The sequence below is a fragment of the Hyperolius riggenbachi genome, chromosome 11 (genome assembly GCF_040937935.1).
Source record: "Hyperolius riggenbachi isolate aHypRig1 chromosome 11, aHypRig1.pri, whole genome shotgun sequence".
NCBI classification, from domain to species: Eukaryota; Metazoa; Chordata; class Amphibia; order Anura; family Hyperoliidae; genus Hyperolius; species Hyperolius riggenbachi.
The window spans coordinates 149,769,236-149,789,156 of NC_090656.1; the positions used below are offsets into that span (position 1 = coordinate 149,769,236).

A 19,921-nucleotide genomic window follows, 5' to 3' on the forward strand; every position below is an offset into this window, starting at 1 on the left:
AAAACTATCCCAAAAGAAGAAGACCCCGCAAACCTAAAAAAGGACACTGGACCTCTGAGTCTGGATCAGACTCAGAAGGTGAAAAACGAGAAGCTAAACCAAAAAACATCCCTTTAGAAAACCAAGGAGGGGAAGGAGAAAACCTAGGGTCAGAATGTGCAAGACGAGTGTCGTGGAAGGGGTTGACCCCCCCTCCCGATAGTGCAGGCTGATAGTGTTCGGTCTGGGACTCTACAGGTGTTGAATCTATCCGACATAGAATTGCCAACGGCATGTGTTGATGTGCTGTCCAAAGGTTTGAATTTTATGACTACAAGGAACTTTGATTACACACGGTTCGAAATTGACCTATACAAAAATGTGAGAAAGATGAACATTTATCGAATGTATGGATCTGATGAAGCAAGAATTCCCTCTAATCCTGTTGGAAACCTGGGTTTTTTTCCAAATCCACATCCAAGAGATGTAATCGCTTTGGTGGACTTACAGTCATTGCTGTCTGAGAATGGTGGCCTGGACGAGGGGGATGGGTATGGTGACAGAGCTGCTGGCCCGTACATATCGGGCCTGCACGTCTGTTGCCCCCTTTCCGCCCATGTTGGGCTCGGCATTAGACATCTTTCAAAAACAGGTGTTAAGGGAGATAAAAGCCTTGATATATCCCCTAGGCAAAAGGAATCTAACTGCTACAGAATGGCGGGCCTTAAAATGGCTAAAATCCCGCCGGGACTTGACCGTCAAAAAAGCGGACAAAGGTGGCAATATAGTTGTTATGTCCACCACCAGCTATATCAAAGAGGCCATGAGACAATTGGGGGACACTGATACCTATCTTAGATTAGAGGCGGACCCTACCCACCACTACCAAAATCAACTAGGGAATCTTCTTAGAAAGGGATTAGTTAGGATTTCTAGATGAAAAGTTGGGAGAAGATATATTCCTACCCTATCCTACGAAGCCAGTGATTTATTTCTTGCCCAAGGTCCACAAGGACCCCCTGGGCAGGCCCATTGTCTCCGGGAGGGGTTCAGTAACTGAGTCCCTTTCTAAGTACCTCGACCATGTCCTTAGACCCCTCCTAACATTTGTCCCATCCTATTTGAAGGATACCACTCATGTCCTGCGTCTGGTTCACAAACGCGTGACCCAGTACCTCAATGCCAACTCACTGCTAGACCCACTGCAATCTGGATTTCGGCCTGCCCACTCAACCGAAACAGCTCTCACCAAAGTGGTCAATGACCTTGCCTTAGCTAAAGCTGAAGGTAAATACTCCATTCTCCTCCTCCTCGACCTTTCAGCAGCTTTTGACACTGTAGATCATCCCCTACTCCTCCAGTCCCTCCAGTCTATGGGCATTCACGACCTCGTCCTGACTTGGCTTTCATCCTACCTCTCCAACCGCTCCTTCACATCCTCCTTCAATGAGTCCTCATCCACTGCCAACCACCTCTCAGTGGGAGTCCCCCAAGGCTCGGTCCTTGGCCCCCTACTGTTCTCCCTATACACATCGTCCATTGGCAAGGTTATCTCCTCCATGGGTTTTAACTATCATCTCTATGCTGATGACACCCAGATCTACCTCCACACCCTTGACATATCCCCCACCACCATGGACAAGGTCTCCTCCTGCCTATCAGCCATCTCCTCCTGGATGTCTGCTTGGTTCCTGAAACTAAATCTAGACAAAACGGAATTTATGATCTTCCCACCCCGGCCATCCCCGAACCTCTCAGAAGTGCATGTCATTGTTAACCACACTACCATTCGCCGCCCTACCTCTCAAGCCCGCTGTCTGGGTGTCACCCTGGACTCCGCACTCTCCTTCACTCAAAATATCCAAAACCTCACAAAGTCCTGAAACTTCCACCTCCGTAACATCTGAAAAATCCGCTCTTTCCTGGCCTCTGCCACCACCAATTTTGCCCTCATAATTTTCCGCCTTGACTAAGGCAATGCCCTTCTGTCTGGTCTCCCTATGACCCGAATAGCCCCGCTGCAGTCCACAATGAATGTGGCATCCAGAATTATCCACTCCTACCATCGTTACACCACGGCGGCTCCCCTCCGTGAATCCCTCCACTGGATTCCTATCCAGTCCAGAATCAGATTCAAGATACTGTGTCTGACCTACAAATCTGTCCACAAAACCTCCTCGAATGAATTCGCCCGACTGCCCCCCGCATCACCCAGTCCCATGCACGCTTCCAGGACTTCTCAAGAGCTGCTCCAACATTATGGAACTCCCTAGCTCCACCTATTAGGGCAGCCCCCTCCTTGAACATCTTCAAGAAGACGAACTCACCATTTCACTCTGGCCTACCACCCATCTTTGATCAGAAAGTCTTTCATACAGAGGATTATGTCACGTGGTGGTAAGTCTGGGCCTGGTTGCGGCCTAAGCGCTCGGTGTATTCGGTCACATGTAAATCCCTCCGTTGGTGTATCTGGGAGAAGGGTAGCAAAGATTTTACTCACATCGTGGTATAATTTCTTGAAATGTTTCCAGGAGACCCCTCACCCGAAGATTATTTCGTCTTGTGCGGTTATCGAAGTCCTCCGATTGGGATTGTAGGCTTTTTACCGTGTCTGCTAAAGTAGCGTGTTCTTCCTGCAGCTCTTTGTGAGCGATCAGTAGATTGTCATGCTTAGTTTCCAGCCTATCAACCCGGGTTCCCAGTGTGGAAATCTTGTGTGTCAGTGAGGCCTCCACTCTACGTAGTTCCGATTGGAACTTACCGGCTAGTCTTTTATACATGCTATCCAAGCCATCCATTAAATCTTGTTTAGAGAGGTTTTTCTCACGACCCGGTTTTGCCTGTGACCAGTCTGGGTCTGGATCTGGAAGTGAGTCCTGCGAAGAAGTGGGTGAGCCGCGGCCATCTTGTGAGCTCATGATGGCTGAAAGCGGTCTGAGTAGATAGTCTCTCACCGTTCGTTGTTTCCAGGTCGGATCAGTTTGTTTCTTCCTCCTAGACATGCACAGCTGCTTTCTGCAGGGGCGCTCAAACCTACTGCTTGACCCACTGAGTTGTGCTCCCATTTTTGCCTGAGGAAGCGGGGTCACGCCCGCGAAACGCGTTGCATTTGTGGAGCTGAATAAATTATTTGTCAATTCTGTTTTATCGAGACTCAAGTGAGTTTTCTTTTTTGTAAGAGGGAGGTAAGTCCACCCTAACATCCCCCTCTGCTTTTAAACGGTTTTTAAAACGTTTTACTCTACTTTGGCGCCTCTGTATACCGAGCTTTTGCTGATCTTCTAGTCCACCCTGGGTGGAGGGGTGCATCCCCATCTACTGTCTACAGAGAGCGACTTGTGGGGTCAGGTCCTAATGCTCCCCACCTGCATTTAAAGTGGTTGTCTATGGGTAACCCGTGTTTGTGAGTATATACACATAAAATTGTATTGAACTCTTCATTTTACCTGACAATACTGCACCATATTGGGCTCTCGATTCTCTTCTTGTTTTTAAGCATTCTGCAGGGGTTGCATATTAAATTATCGATTTAAGTGCTCACAAGCCCCTGCATTAGGCATTTTTAGAGCTGCGGTGATACGGAGCTACATACGGCTGCTTCCGTCCTCAAGCGCGCCGCGCATGCGCCCCCAAAACTTTTTTTTTTTTATCCGTCTCACGTAACCTTTAGTCACCAAACCAAAATTTAACAATATATCAAATTATTTGATTTCATGAGAAAAAGGAGTGCATACGTTTTGTGAAGTTTAGAGGGGTCGCAGCCAGCAGGCAGTACACAGATGTACAAAATAAAGTCCGTTTTTTTTTTAGCAGCAAAACATAAACAGCTTAGTTTCAGCAGTAATGAGGAAAATAAACAGTAAGCTTACGTCAGCTTTTGTAGTAAAAAGTCCAGTTTGTTTAAAGCAAGTATATTTCCAACAGGCCAAAGCCACACTCACAGCAGTCCACAGTGTGGTTTGGCATCCAGCAAGTGATCACCAATCCTCCTTCGCAGGAGATCAAGTAGGTGACATCCTACTCCTCCAAACACCTTCTCCCAGACCGCCTGTGAGGCTGCTTCTTATGCATAATTAGCATCTCATCCACATAACATTAGTGAGGCTTTCTCAGCCCCACTGACAACGAGGTGTGTACCTAGGTGGGATGGGAAGGCCCGCCCTTCCTTCCCTCCCATCCCAGGAGTCCGGCCCTGAAAAGAAAAAACACACAAGCAGCAATTGCTTGCTTCTACAAAAATCCGGACTCCTTTCCTAGGACCACACAAGGTTTTAAAGGGACCACAGTCCAAACACTGGAGATATATACCTCCCATCCAGCACCCAGTCCCGATGACCTCTACATATCCCGCCCTCTGCCTCAACCCCGAGGAGGTGGAGGCACTTGGACCCACCAAACAGTGGACTTTGGAAAGGGCATCTGCGTTTTGGTGCACTTTACCAGGCCTGTGTTCCACCACAAAGTTAAACTCCTGGAGAGAGAGAAACCACCGGGACACTCTGGCATTCGTACCTTTATTTCTCTTCATCCAGGTCAGAGGTGCATGGTCAGAAATGAGCCTGAACTTCCTGCCCAACAAATAATAACGCAGGGAGGCCAGAGCCCATTTTATGGCCAAATATTCCCTCTCAACCACTGCATAGTTTTTCTCAGCGGCCGTCAGCTTCCGACTGAGAAAAACTATGGGATGTTCTTCTCCATCAATCACCTGTGATGGCACCGCCCCCAACCCTACATCTGAGGCATCTGTCTGCACTACAAACTCCGGGTGAAATCTGGGGCTACCAGGACAGGATGATGACACAAAGCAGACTTCAATTCCACAAATGCTTTTTCTGTTTCTGCTGTCCACTGTATCATTACAGACTTACGGACCTTCATCAAGTCAGTTAAGGGAGCCGCCAGGGTAGAAAAATTGGGAATAAAACGTCTGTAGTATCCCACTATGCCCAGGAAAGCGCAAACCTGTTTCTTACTAAGGGGGCGGGGCCATTCCTGAATTGCCTCCACTTTATTAATTTGGGGTTTTACCAACCCTCTTCCGACAATGTACCCCAAGTACTTCGCTTCCTCCATACCTAGGGCACATTTCTCGGGGTTCACTGTAAAACCCCCTTTCTTCAGCGCATCCAGGACTGCTTGCACCTTTGGAAGATGGGACTCCCAGTCCGAACTAAAAATAACGTCGTCTAAATAGACAGATGCATATTTTTGGTGCGGACGAAGCAACCTGTCCATGACTCTCTGAAAGGTTGCAGGGGCAGTCTGCAATCCAAACGGCATCCGTTTGTATTGAAAGTGCCCCTCGGGCGTGGAAAATGCTGTTTCCTCATGGGGTATTTGCCAATACCCCTTGGTCAGATCTAAGGTTGTGATGTAACAGGCAGGGCCTAACCTCTCAATCAGCTCGTCTACCCGGGGCATCGAGTATCCGTCAAATTTGGACACTTTATTTAACTTCCGGAAGTCATTGCAGAATCGCAAAGTCCCGTTGGGCTTCGGTACCAACACAATCGGACTTGACCATTCACTTTGTGATTCCTCAATAACATCCAATTCCAACATCCGTTTGACTTCTTCCGATACGGCCTTCCTGCGGGCCTCCGGAATGTGATAGGGCATAATAAACACTTTAGTCCTGGGCTCAGTAATCACGTTATGTTCAATCATATTTGTGAGTCCTGGCAAATCAGAAAAAAATTCCTTTGTTTCTCTGGAGAAACTCCTTCACCTGTTGGACCTGTGATTTAGAGAGAGTGGGAGCTATTTTCACATTCTCAATTCCGACTTGTGGGACCACACTCACACCCACCATAACCGGATCAGTCTCTCTCTCTTTCCAGGGTTTCAACAAATTGACATGATACAATTGATAGGGTTTCCGTTTCCCAGGCTGATGGACCTTGTAGTTCACCTCCCCTACTTTCTCGACAATCTCGAATGGTCCTTGCCACCTGGCCAAGAATTTACTCTCCACGGTGGGGATTAACACTGCCACTCTGTCCCCTATCTTAAACTGTCTGATTCTCGCTGAGCGGTTGTATACCCGACTCTGTGCCCGACTCTGTGCCTCTTGAGCTGCCAGTAGGTGTTCCTTGACAAGGGGCATTACCTTGGCAATGCGTTCTTGTAACTGGAAAACATGTTCCACCACGCTTTTATGGGGGCTGGACTCACTTTCCCAGGATGATAGACAGATGTTCTCATCTGCTTAATCTGGAATAGTTTACACACATCAGCCATAACCTTGGACATAAATGGAGTCCCCTGGTCCGTGAGGATTTCCTTGGGAAAACCCGTCCGAGTGAACATATTGAACAATTCGCGGGCGATAGCTTTGGACGTCGGTTTCCTCAAAGGAAATGCTTCAGGGTAACGAGTGACATAATCGAGTATTACCAGGATATATTGGTGCCCCCTGGCAGATTTTACCAAGGGGCCCACTATATCCATGGCAATACGTTCAAATGGAACCTCTATTATTGGTAAGGGCACCAAAGGACTTCGGCTCAGTCAACTGTCAGGTTGGGCAGGAAGCGCAATAGTTCTTTACTTAGGCCTTTAAACCAGGCCAATAAAACCTGTCAATTATCCGCGCCTCCGTTTTCTCGGCCCCTAGGTGGCCTCCCAATGCTTTGTTGTGCGCTAAGTCTAGCACCATCCTCCGGAAGGATTGGGGTACTAACAGCTGTTCTACAACTTCGTCTCTAACTTTTGAAACTCGATATAACAGATCCCCATTGACTGCAAAATAAGGAAATCTCTCCTCAGCCCCAGGTTCCTGGGACACTCCGTTCACCACAGTTACCTGCTCTCTAGCATGTTATAGCGTTGTATCCCGCATCTGCGCATTGATGAAAGTCCCTCTTGACACATTCAGGTCGGGGAGCATAGATTGGGGGGAAGATTCCTCATCATCCTCGCCCAACATAACCTGTAATGGGGAATCATCCTCCCCCCCTCAGCAACCTGCTCAGGGTCCAGACATGGATGATCAGTCACATTTCCATCAACTTGCAACAATACATCATCATCAACTTTGCAATAATACATTTTCTGGGACAAATTCATCCAGACATTGTATATCAGCTTCTATTGGAGAGGGAGTATTTTCAGCAACCTTAAACAATTTCCCTTTCACATTCTCCCATAGTTCCCAAAACAGTGGAAAGTCTCGTCCCAATATTACTTGACACATCAAGTTTCTTACCACTCCGACGGCGTGAGTAATTGTCCCACAGTCAGTTGCAATCGATACCGGCACCACAGGATATGTCTTTGTGTCTCCATGAATGCACACAACCTTGAGTGGCTTTAGCACTGTGTCAATGTTCCCCACCAGTGCAACATGGTCACCATACTGCCTGAGTCCAGCAAGGCTTGAGCAGGTGCCTGGTTCACACTAACGGTGCAAATGAAATTTTCCTGGCGTTCAGCCAGGCATACCTCCTGGGCAAAAAAACCCTCCGTAGCATATCACATTGCATGGGTTCCTCCTGCAGCGGACACTGGGCTCTGGTATGGCCCCAGGCAGAACATCGCCAACACTGGATTGCACCTCCCCTCCGAGATACCACAACAGCAGGTGGCAGCCCCTGAGCGGCTGTTGGGGGATACTACCCTGTTGCTGGAGGTGCTGGTTCCGGGGTTCCGTGAAGCACCCTTTCCAGAATGAGACCTTGCATCACGGGACGAGATGGGGCCCGCCTGGCCCTTTGGAGAAAGCAGACCCTCCACTGCGGTGTATCTCTCCCCCATCTCTACCAGCTGCTCCGCTGTCTTGGGGTCTGCATGGCTGACCCACTGCTGTAGATCCACTGGCACAGGGCACGCAGGAACCTGTCCAGCACAAATCGCTCCACCATCTGTGGACCTGTGAGAACCTCTGGTTGCAGCTACTTTGTTGCCAGATGGACGAGGTCATGCATCTGTGATCTGGCTGGACGATCCATCAGGTATTGCCACCTGTACACCCGCTGGGCCCGAACCGCTGTGGTCACACCTAGCCAGGCCAGGATCTCTGCCTTTAACCGATCATAGTCCAGAGCGTCTGCCGGGGTGAGATCGTAGTAGGCCTTTTGGGGTTCTCTCGTCAGGAACAGTGCAAGGAGATCAACCCATCTGTCTTTCGACCATCCTTCCCGCTCTGCTGTCCTTTCAAATGTTTGAAGAAAGGCTTCCAGCGTCAACTTTGGCAGAAAGTGACTGGCTCTCACCATCGCTTGGTTGCTAGGGGCAACTCCTGCTGCTTCTCTCCCCTTGGCCATCTGCTGCACAGCCTCAACCAGCATTTTGGCCTCCGCTTCTGTGGCCTCTTGCAGGGCTTCTGTTGCTTGATGTTGAGTCACCATGCTCGCCTGCTGAGTCACCATGCTCTGCTGAAGCTGCACAGTTGCTAGGGTCAACTGCTTCACTATTTCCTCCATCATGCAAGCAGGGGGACTAGCCCTTTAAATGTCAGTTTTTAAACTGAACTTTTTCCTGCAGTACTGCGCTGCTCGCATCTGAGCACCAGTTGTGAAGTTTAGAGGGTTGCAGCCAGCACGCAGTACACAGATGTACACAATAAAGTCAGTTTATTTTAGCAGCAGAACATAAACAGCTTACTTTCAGCAGTAATGAGGAAAATAAACAGTAAGCTTACATCAGCTTTTGTAGTAAAAAGTCCAGTTTGTTCAAAGCAAGTATATTTCCAACAGGCCAAAGCCACACTCACAGCAGTCCACAGTGTGGTTTTGCATCCAGCAAGTGATCACCAATCCTCCTTCACAGGAGATCCAGTAGGTGACATCCTACTCCTCCAAACACCTTCTCCCAGACTGCCTGTGAGGCTGCTTCTTATGCATAATTAGCATCTCATCCACATAACATTAGTGAGGCTTTCTCAGCCCCACTGACAACCAGGTTTGTACCTAGGTGGGATGGGAAGGCCCGCCCTTCCTTCCCTCCCATCCCAGGAGTCCGGCCCTGAAAAGAAAAAACACACAAGCAGCAATTGCTTGCTTCTACAAAAATCCGGACTCCTTTCCTAGGGCCACACAAGGTTTTAAAGGGACCACAGTCCAAACACTGGAGATATATACCTCCCATCCAGCACCCAGCCCCGACGACCTCTACAGTTTGCATAAACCATCATCAATGCAGAATTATTTGCATCTCATTGACCATCTCTATTAGTGACAGAGTAGCAGAGCCCCCGGGCCCCAGCCCAGCAAAGCAAAGCCTCCGAGCCCAGCAAAGCAAAGCCCCGGGCCCCAGCAAAGCAAATCCCCTGGGCCCAGCAAAGCAAAGCCACCTGTCCCAGAAAAGCAAAGCCCCTGGGTCTCAGTCCAGCAAAGCAAAGCTTCCAGCCCTGAAAAGCAAAGCCCTCAGCAAAGCAAAGCCCCCAGACCAGCAAAGTAAAGCCCGGGCCTCAGCCCAGCAAAGCACAGCCCCCAGCAAAGCAAACCCCTCAGCCTAGCAAAGCCCCCAGCAAAGCAAAGCCTCCGGGCCCCAGTACTGTACAGCAAAGCGTTCACCCAGCAAATCCAGGCCAGCTCAGCATCACCACCAGCCAGGCCGGCACAGCTTCACCACCAGCCAGGCCACAGCATCACCGCCAGCAATTCCAGCACAGCATAACCGCCAGCCGAGTACAGCACACAGGCCAGCCAGCTGAAGACAAGACAGAAGCCAGGTGAGGGCTTATTTATATGAAATACTGCCTATTGAATATATTAACGTCCTGGTATGTTCATGTACATTTGGCCCCACCTATGACCATGCCCACTTTCCATGATATGATCACGCCCATTTTTTTGCTGCAGCGCTCTGTGCGTAACGCACAATCATTACATTTTGGTGCCCAGGGATGCCCCAAATCTCCCAGGAACCTAGAAAAGCCCCTGCTTTTAAATGTACACTACTGAAAGGTGTACATCATAACAAGTATTACATACAAGTATGGGGTGGTCTTGACCTAATAGAAACAAATGAATAAAAACATCTCAGAGCTCAGTTTTCATTTTTTGTTTTAATGTAAATTCAAAAGAACAGGCCAGGCACTCTAAATGGTCAGTTTTAGACTGTATATATTCTTTTCTGTGTTGAATAAATAAGTTACAGCACAGAAATGAAAAAAAAATTAGTAATGTAATGAGAGAGACATAAGAGCCTGAACACGCAAGGAGTGTTAGAGAAGCAATGAGACATAGTAAAATAAAGAATCATGGAGACACAAGACAGGCAGATAGAAATGCAGACAGAAAGAGGCATGGTAAAGAAAGAAAATGGAGTCACTGAACAGACTGTGGCTCTGGAGTGAGCAGTAGAGGGAATTTGAGGTATGAAAAGATTATTTCTGATTAAAATACAGATTGTGTGCGCACGTGTGTATGTGATGAGAGATGTGTCAGAAAAGGTGACAGAGCATGTGTGTAATAAAGGAAGAAAGATGTGTGCAATGTAGGAAGCAAAAAGGAGGGAGGGAGAGAGTGTGAGAAGACAGGGTAGAAATATGTGTGGAGGTTGATAAGAGATGAAGTAAACAGAGGAGAGAGCAAATGATTTGTCCTGGAGAAAGAGAAAAGTCTTGTAGGAAATTAACAAGATGGGCATGACACAGAATATCAAAACCAGACAGGACAATATACTGAATATATAATTAACTAATTTAAAATGCATAGTATGTGCACCTGCCATTTAAAGTAAACATTTAATGGCAGAGGTACTTAGCATGGGACTATTCAGTGCACTTATAGGCTAGGAGTTCAGGCTTATCTTTATACTTAACCTGTACAGAACACTCAAACACTGCCTCCACATACTGCACAATTTGTGAATGACTATGTAAGACTAGGGAGGATCACTTCCAGCTGATGTGTGTCTGTGTAGTAAGAGCAGTTGCATTATATAAATGTGCATGTATAGTGCATGCATGGAGTTTTCTCATTACATGAAAAGAACAATCTAGTATTGAGCAAATTTTTGGAACCAAACAGAAATCATCTTTAGGTAGTCTGCACGATAATCCATGTATAATTGGTTGTGATCTGCAGCTGCATATTGCTGTTGCTATCAGGTCTGTGGAGTTGGTACAAAAATCATCCGACTCCGACTTCTCATTTTATGAAACCACCGACTCTGACTCCAGGTACCCAAAATTGCTTTGACTCCAACTCCTTAGTCTAATTGTTACAAAGGCTATGGATTTGTTTCAAAAATCATCAGACTCCGACTACTACTAGTTTATTGAAACCGCCGCCTCCAAGTACCCAAAATTGCTCCGACTCCTAGACTCCGACTCCACAGCCCTGGTTGCTATTTATATTGGTAAGGAGCTTCAGTAACAAACCTGTACTAAGTTTTTGTCTTCTTTCAACCTTACAAACCTTTTATGAAGTTGGCACATACAGTTGAGGCCAAAATTATTACCCCCCCCCCCTATGAAAATAGACAACATTCTTGATATCTCCACGAAAATGACCATTAGCAAGTGTTTATCCCCCTATACATTCCTAGTGGTTTTGGTCACCCTGAGCTGCTTGGTTACTCTGTTGTACTGGTCCAAGCCCTATCCAATACAGCCATATCAATCCCTACCATGTACTGATAAGGGCCAAAAGCCCGAAACAGGCTGTCTACATGTGGGGTTGATGTGGCTGTGTAATATTTAGAGCTATAGGCTTGCTATACACCAGCGGTTCTGGATGCTTGCTTTGCTTACCAAGGGCGAAAAGGGATTGTTTGCATATTCAGTAGTGGTGCATTGTGGGTATCCACAAATGCTCACTTATAGCTGAATTATTGTAAATTTCCTTCTGTTTTAAGAAGGCAAATTCCACCAAGCATTGCTTATTAGTAGGAGGGCTTTTTGGTCTCTTTTATCCCCCTATACATTCCTAGTGGTTTGGGCCACCCTGAGCTGCTTGGTTACTCTGTTATTTTGGAAACAAATACTGTATATACTCGGGTATAAGTCTAATTTTTCAGCATAAAAAAATGTGCTGAAAAGTTACCCCCCTCGGCTTATATGTGGGTTAGTGGAGCAGAACGGATGGTGGAGCAGGTTTTGTTACTGGTAGAGGAACTTAAGGATCTTTCACTAGTGATCCTGCTTTTGCCAGCTGGCTCCCTGCTATGTCTGTGCCCCCCATCCCCTGCAACATGGTGTGCAGAGTGCACTGCTCAAGACTACCTGTGTCCCCTGGCTTGTGGAGCGATGCGTGCAAGTGTGTCAGCAGTGCAGTGATTAGGGATTCTTCATGTGTGGCAATCGCTGTCTCTCATATCTATGATGCCATCTAGTGGCATCTTGAGACTACTGATGATAATACTTGGGGCACATTAGGCTATGGGGAGGGGAGCTGGCTTTTCACTGGGGGCAAGTCCAGTGCAAGTCTAGTACTGGGTAGGGGGCTTATACGTGAGTCAATCACTTTTTCCTGGTTTCTGAGGGGAAAGTGGGTACCTCGGCTTATACGCAGGTCGGCTTATATGCGAGTATATACGGTACACTATAAAAAAAAAAACAATGTCCACAAAATTTAATTAGGATATCTTATTGATACTTTGATCAACTATCAACTGAGAGTTGAAACAAGAAAGGACAACAATTAGACATTTAAAATGTTTAGCCCCAGGCCATTAATAGTCAATAGTGTACCCTTTCTGAGCCACAACTGACAGCAATCTCGAATAGTTCTTTACTAGGTTGGCATGGATCTCCTTAGGGATTTTGACCCATTCTTCCATTGCAGCTGGTACAAATTGCATAACCAAGCACGGACATTTACTTTGAGCACCCACCACACATTCTTAATAGGACTGAGGTCTGAGCTGTGTGCGGGCCACCCCAGAATCTTGATTTTTTTATCCTTGAGAGAGTTTTGGACTAATTTAGATGTATGCTTTGGGTCATTGTCTTGTTGAAAGACCCAGCAAGGACCTAAACTTAGATTATGAGCAGATTTCTGCATACTCAGCCACAAAATGTCAATGCCGACACTGTGTTCGCGTCACATGCCTTGCCCTCCCCCTACATGATTAGGCAGGCTCGGCGTGATGTTGAAGCTCCCTCCCCCTTCAGTCTGGCTTCGCAGTGATTGGTTGATATTTGTGATGTAAGCGCAGCTTGACGTGAGTGAGGCTACACCCACTGAGGAAGCTGGATGCCGGCAAAACTGTGGTAGGGAGAGAGGCGATTGCGAATGAGATTGAGCAAAGGGACAGGTTGTATGTTTGTGCGCCAATCCAGTCGCCACCCCGCGACCGCGCACACACAACAGCAGATATGAAATAGGAACGCGATCGCGAGAGGTGCGATCGCCAGACGTGACACAAGGCAGATCAGAATAGAATATGAGGGTAGCAAAGGCACAGCAAATAATACAATAAGGAGATACGGAAAACAACAAACGCTAGCTAACCGCGAACACCGCACTCATTCGCAACAGTGCACGCGGTTATGCGCGGTCTCCACGTGATAAGCACAATAGAGACAAGCACGCCTAACTAACCATCGACAGACAAACATGAAACAGAGGACGCGAGCGCTTGCTTAACGGTTACCTCACCGAGCCTCCAGCAAGCGTAGCAGACAAGACAGACACACGAAAACAGGGACAAGCGAGAGATAGGATCCCCAGCGCTAGCGAAAAGTAGCCAGCGCGATCCCAGGAGACAGAACAGAAGAGATAGCTGGTAGCAACCGCTGCACCAGCTATACTCCAAGAACAGAGATCAGAACCATTTCCTGTCGACCACCTTTGGGACAGGACAATGGCAACAGGCAAGACAAGACAGAACAGGCAATACAGATAATACAACCTGACTGGGCTAGAAGGGGAGCCTAAAGCAACCCCCAGGAATTAACTATACTAGATAGCAATGGCTGACACTCCAGCAGTGTCCATCAGGAACAGATCATGGAAAGGAAATGACCAGCAAAGCCTTCTGGGAAACATAAAGCTCTTATAGTGCCAGTCATCAAAGAAGGCAGGTAGGGGATTTGCATAACGAATGTATGCAAATTCCCCAGCAAGAGAACAGACCAGAAACTTGCAATGGAAAGACAGGTCTCTGTTCCAGAGACCTGCAGCCCACAGACTAGAGGAATGGACAAACAGCTGTCTGCCTGTGCAGCCAGCTGAGCGGATCATCACACTCCAGAGTTAAAGACAGGCTGTTAATTAGCTGCATGTGAAAATAACTACAGAGGAGGTAAATTAACTACAGAGGAGGTAAATTAACTACAGGAGAGGTAACTTAAGGAATGAAGAGGTAAGATAACTCTCTCACGTGTGGAGGTAAGTTTTCTCTTGCCTTATTATCTCTAGCATGATCTTAGTGAATTGAGGCCTATATCTTGGTGCACCCTGCTTATGTTGGAACTGCTTTCCTTATGGCGACCCCTTAGATTTAGAAAGCAACCGCAGTCGAAAATCCCATCTCTCCTCCCGCTGTATAATAACCCTATGTTTAAGCCAGGACTGGACCTGCGGGCGTTCAGATGGTGGAAAGATAAGGGGATTACCCACATCAAACATTTGTTTATAAGTGACAAACTTCCATCTTGGGACCAATTTAAAGCCAAAATGGAATTTCCCCCCTCGGAATACCTGGCAGCAATGCAGATTTATCACTTTCTTAAATCCATGGGTCCAACCAACTCTCTCATCCCACAACGCTCAGCTTATGAGGCCTGGTGTGACCTTAGACCATTAGAAGGAGGCCTTATATCATTATTGTATTCCACTCTTTCACAGCCTCTTACACTCCAAAAACTCAAGCCAATGTTAACATGGGAAACGGAACTGGGAGTTGAACTCACCCTGGAAAGATGGTCCAAATGTTGTACCACCCTCTCTAAGGGTAGTAACTACTTCTCCCACATTGAAACCAATTATAAGGTCCTCCACCGAGCATACATTACGCCATTCCAATTACATGGCATGGACCCAACCAAATCAAATCTATGCTTTAGAAAGTGTGGTGAGGAAGGAGATATTAAGCACATACAGTGGTTTTGCCCAGTGGTGCAGAAATATTGGGGGAGGTTACTTTATTAATAAACACCGTGTTGGGGACTTCCCTGGCTCCAGATCCCTGTATGCTCCTTTTTGGCGATAAACCCCCAAAATGGAAGCATCCCTATCATAGGTTAGCACAACATGTAGCAAAGGCTGCTAGATCACATATAGCCAAACAGTGGATGCAGCCAACACTATCCATCAATCTAACTGATAACATAATACTTGACATTATGATCTCTGAAAGGATATTAGCTATCATAAATGATACCTTTGATGTATTTATTAAGACGTGGCAGCCATGGTTGAGTGCTTCAACCTTATTGGGATTGCGCTCCTGTGCATTTACGCTATGAACCTATGTAATGACCTCACGTTCACAAAATTCTCATTGTTGCCTCCTCTGCTTTCCTGTACAACACTCCGCACCAAAACAGAGTGCATGTGTAATACCTGTTTACCTGTTTTATACTACTATGTTTGTATTTAGCACAGCCCCGATAGGGGTAAAAGAACAATTGCTGTATTTTGTAATGGGTTTTTGTCAACCCAATAAAACTATTTGAAACTAATAAATAAATTGAAGAGCACTAGACCCAGTACAGACCCCTGTGGGACCCCACTGCTAACATTCTCCCATTTTGAGTATGATCCATTGACCACAACTCTTCGTTTTCTGTTCATTAGCCAGTTCCCTATCCATGCACACAGACTCTTCCCCAGTCCTTGCATCCTCAACTTTTGCACCAGACTTTTGTGGGGAACAGTGTCGAAGGCCTTTGCAAAGTCCAAGTACATCACATCTACAGCATTCCCAATATCCTTATAAGCATTCACTACCTCATAAAAGCTGAGCATGTTAGTCAAACAGGACCTGTCTTTAGTAAACCCATGTTGATGCTGAGAAATAAGATTATTTTCTACTATGAAGTCATGTATAGTATCTCTTAATTATGTAGTTTTTTGGTATGCTTAATAAATTACATATTTACACTTTTGGAATCCACAGGAATTTTGGTGTTTTGTTGATACATATGCCAGCCTGTTTTTTCATGATACCATGCACCCAAATAAGGCTCCCTGTGCCTGAGGCTGCAAGACAGCCTCACAGCATGATGCTTCCCACCCACCCCCCCCCCCCATGTTTAACAGCAGGAACTGTGTTCCTAGGGTTGAAGGCCTATCCCTATCTTCGCCTAACACAGTGATCTGCAAACTTGGCTCTCCAGCTGTTAAAGGACACCCGAAGCGAAAATAAACTAATGAAATAAACGATTGTATCTATCTTCCTTCTCCTAAAAATGACTTTTTAAGATATTCCACAGTTTTATTTTATGTTTAAATCTACTTTTTAAGTTTTAACTGTTTTATTGTTTTTGCTCAATGATACATTCATTGATGTATGCTAGAGCTAAAAACTATGAACTGTTGACACTTTTTATCTCTTTCCTGCTCTCAAAAGCCATTTTCTGCTAGGAAAGTGTTTTATAGTTGAAATTTCTTAACAGTGAGAGTCACACTGTAGTCACTTCCTGTCTGAGTCAGGCCTGAGTCAGCCACTTACATACTTGATATTTAACTCTTTCAGGCAGAGAACGAAAAAAAGGAATACAGCATAGTTATTAGTGTGCTAGGCACTGTACATACCCATGTCTATCTCATCATGTCACGTCATCTCACATATCCTTTAAGGAACTACAAGTCCCACAATGCATTTGCCTTTATGAATCATGACTGTGGCTATCAGACTCCCGCAATGCATTGTGGGACTTATAGTTCCTAAACAGCTGGAGAACCAAGTTTGCAGATCACTGACCTAACATAAGCAATATCCATGTGCCCAAACTGTTCCAGTTTAGTCTCATCAGACCAAAGCACTGAACTCATCTTTATTTTTCAAATGTTCATGGGCAAACTTCAATTGGGCTGTGATGTGCCACTCATTTTTTGTTGTTGCTTCCACATAAAAATTCTTATCAAATACATTTTAAAATTAAAAAGATGCAGAATTGTCTTGTGGCCAATAGTACAGCTAACGCTGCAATAAGTGATGAGCCTAAATACAGCAACGTTTGGTTTAATCGGAATTTGCCAAGACTGAACTAAGGCTTTCGTAGGGGCTTCACCTAATCTATTTCCAGCTTGCAAGTAGGAGTACCGTATATACTCATGGTGTAATTGCCTTCTTAAAACAGAAGGAAATTTGCAATAATTCAGTTATAAGTGAACATTTGTGGTTACCCACAATGCACTACCACTAAATATGCAAATTATCCCTTTTCTCCCTTGGTAAGCAAAGCAAGCATCCAGAACTACCAGGTAGTGCATTGTGGGTAACCACAAATGTTCACTTTTACTGAATTATTGCAAATTTCCTTCTGTTTTAAGAAGGCAATTACACCAAGCTTTGCTTTTTTAGTAGGAGGGCTTTTTGGTTCCTTTTATCCCCCTATACATTCCTAGTAGTTTGGGTCACCCTGAGCTGCTTGGTTACTCTGTTGTACTGGTCCAAGCCCTATTTCATACAGCCTTATCAATCCCTGCCATGTACTGATGAGGACCAAAAGTCCGAAACAGGCTGTCTGCATGTGAGCTTGATATAGTTGTGTAAAACTTAAAGCTATAGGCTTGCTATACACCAGCAGTTCTGGATGCTTGCTTTGCTTACCAAGGGTGAAAAGGGATAATTTGCATATTTAGTGGTAGTGCATTGTGGGTAACCACAAATGTTCACTTTTACTGAATTGTTGCAAATTTCCTTCTGTTTTAAGAAGGCAATTACACCAAGCTTTACTTTTTTAGTAGGAGGGCTTTTTGGTTCCTTTTATCCCCCCTATACATTCCTTGTAGTTTGGGTCACCCTGAGCTGCTTGGTTACTCTGTCCTATGTACTCATAGCTGACACATTTTTAAAATGTTATTTGCCTGGCTGATCTGCTGATTTTGGATTCTGTCTTGTTTGGATAACACAACCTTATCAGCCATACAGCTCTGAGTCACTCAGAATACTACATACTCCTGGCTCAACCTAATATTGCAGATGTCATCTGTGTGAAGCTGCAATGCTTTTTACAGGGCATCCACAACACATAGAGAGGCATTTCCAATTATTTCTTATGGGCCCGATCACATATATGCATTGCACAGAGTGCAGTAGCAAGATGTGAGATCCAGGAAGAAGAGCCAGTAGTTAAACTGTATATTGTCAGCTGAAGATGCTGGGGTCAGAGCCCCGGGTTAGTAATCAGAGAGCCCTAGGAGGTCCTTAGTAGGTGCTGCATATTCTACCCTCAATTTACACTCGGGCCAATGATTTTTCCCTGTTTTTAGGTAAAAGTTGGGTAGAGGGTAGGTGTATACTCGGGTTGGCTTTTACTCGAGTATATACGGTATGTGTGTTTTGAAACAAACATTCACATGGGGCTTATATTTTTTGACCACCCCATTTTTACTATACAGGTAGTCCCCGGTTAACGAACGAGATAGGGACTATAGGTTAGTTCTTAACCTGAATCTGTTCTTAAGTCGGAATATTGTGCCCTCTCTGTCCCCGTACCTCCTCTGTGACCCCTGTGCCTCCAGTGTCCCCCTCTGTGTCACCTCTGCCCTTCGTACCTGTTTATACAAGTTTAAAAGCCATTTTTTCTTTGATTTTTTTAAAATCGATTTTCTCAAAAACTACAAGTCTAATTTGAAAAAAAAATGTACTTGTCCCCATGGAAACAGAGAATCCATGCCATTCGTATCGGCGGGTTGTTCATAAGCCGGGCATTCGTAAGTCGGGACTACCTGTATTTGATATAAAGTAAACCTAAAAATGTATTTTATATTACAAAAATGTACCAAAATCTACTAAACAGCACTGGTAAATGTTTGATTATATCAAGTTTCATTAATGCTGCAAACATTGGGAAGAAGCTTAGGAAAATGTTCCATAATTTCTGGGGGGGGGGGGGGGGGGGCTAATCATTTTGGCCTCAACTTTACCTGTATTTGGATTTCTATTTAGTTCCTTATCTATGTTGTAGGGTAGTAGGATTCTTAAATACTGAAAATACAGGCAAATGTATTGCGGGTATAAAAAAAAATACTGAGACTGGTCCTAGCGTCGACTTTGAACTTTAGCTCCTTACTCCACATTCCAGATTTAGACCTGCACTCACTCCCAACACACAATTGCGGAGGGCCATGTTGACAGACACAGAATATCAAATGTTAGAAAACACTGTCCTTGTTTAGAAGGTATTGATAGTCCAGTAAGGGCCCTTTCCACTTCCAGCGCTTTGCGATCTGATCGCTAGCAGATCGCAAAACGTTAAGCACAACTAAAACTCTTTGTATAGGAGCTTGGTAAGGACTTACCTCCGGGATCCAGCGAGGCGGCCGTCTCCTCCGGGAATCATTCTGGCACTCGTGCTTCTGGGTACTGCGCACATTCACACCCGCATAGCTACCCATGGCAACAGCGTCCATGGCAACAGGGGAGCGAGCGTACTTCATGGTCTTCAAAGAAGATGGTCGTGTCTTGATAAGCGTCCGTTCTATTCGCTGAGAAAGCTGAAGATTTAGTGTCAGTGGACGTTCCTAGTCAGCTGACACTTAGGTAGGATTCTCCTTGTGGTGTGATTGGTGCGCAGTGTGAGTGGACAGCCACTGATTGGATGCTGCCTGTATTTAAACAACCTGTCTGGGTCATTCATTCCTTAGCCGTGATAGCGTTAGCTAGTCTAGCTACTGGGTGTGCTTATTATTGCTCACTTTGCTTTATTGCTCATTTTCTGCTGGGTACTTGGATTTTGACAGAACTACTGTGCCTTTGCACCGTGCAGCGAGACCGGGACAGCGGCGGGTAGCAGAGCGGTCGGCATGGGACAGTCTGCTGCAAGGGGCTGGAGAAAGCCCCAGGTGAGTAAACCTCATTTTACGAAATTTGC

At 45.8% G+C, this 19,921-nt stretch overlaps 1 protein-coding gene across 13 annotated transcripts in view; it reads left to right on the forward strand.

The window, feature by feature from the left end:
- FLRT1 (fibronectin leucine rich transmembrane protein 1) overlaps positions 1–19,921 on the forward strand; it is an 878,261-nt gene that overhangs the window by 214,863 nt on the left and 643,477 nt on the right. The window contains exon 3 of one of the 13 annotated variants that reach the window (XM_068259995.1): positions 19,791–19,892. The exons of the other annotated variants lie outside the window; for them this stretch is intronic. The gene's annotated coding sequence lies outside the window, so the exon portion shown is untranslated. The remainder of the gene's footprint in view (positions 1–19,790; positions 19,893–19,921) is intronic. 13 annotated transcript variants of the gene reach the window in all.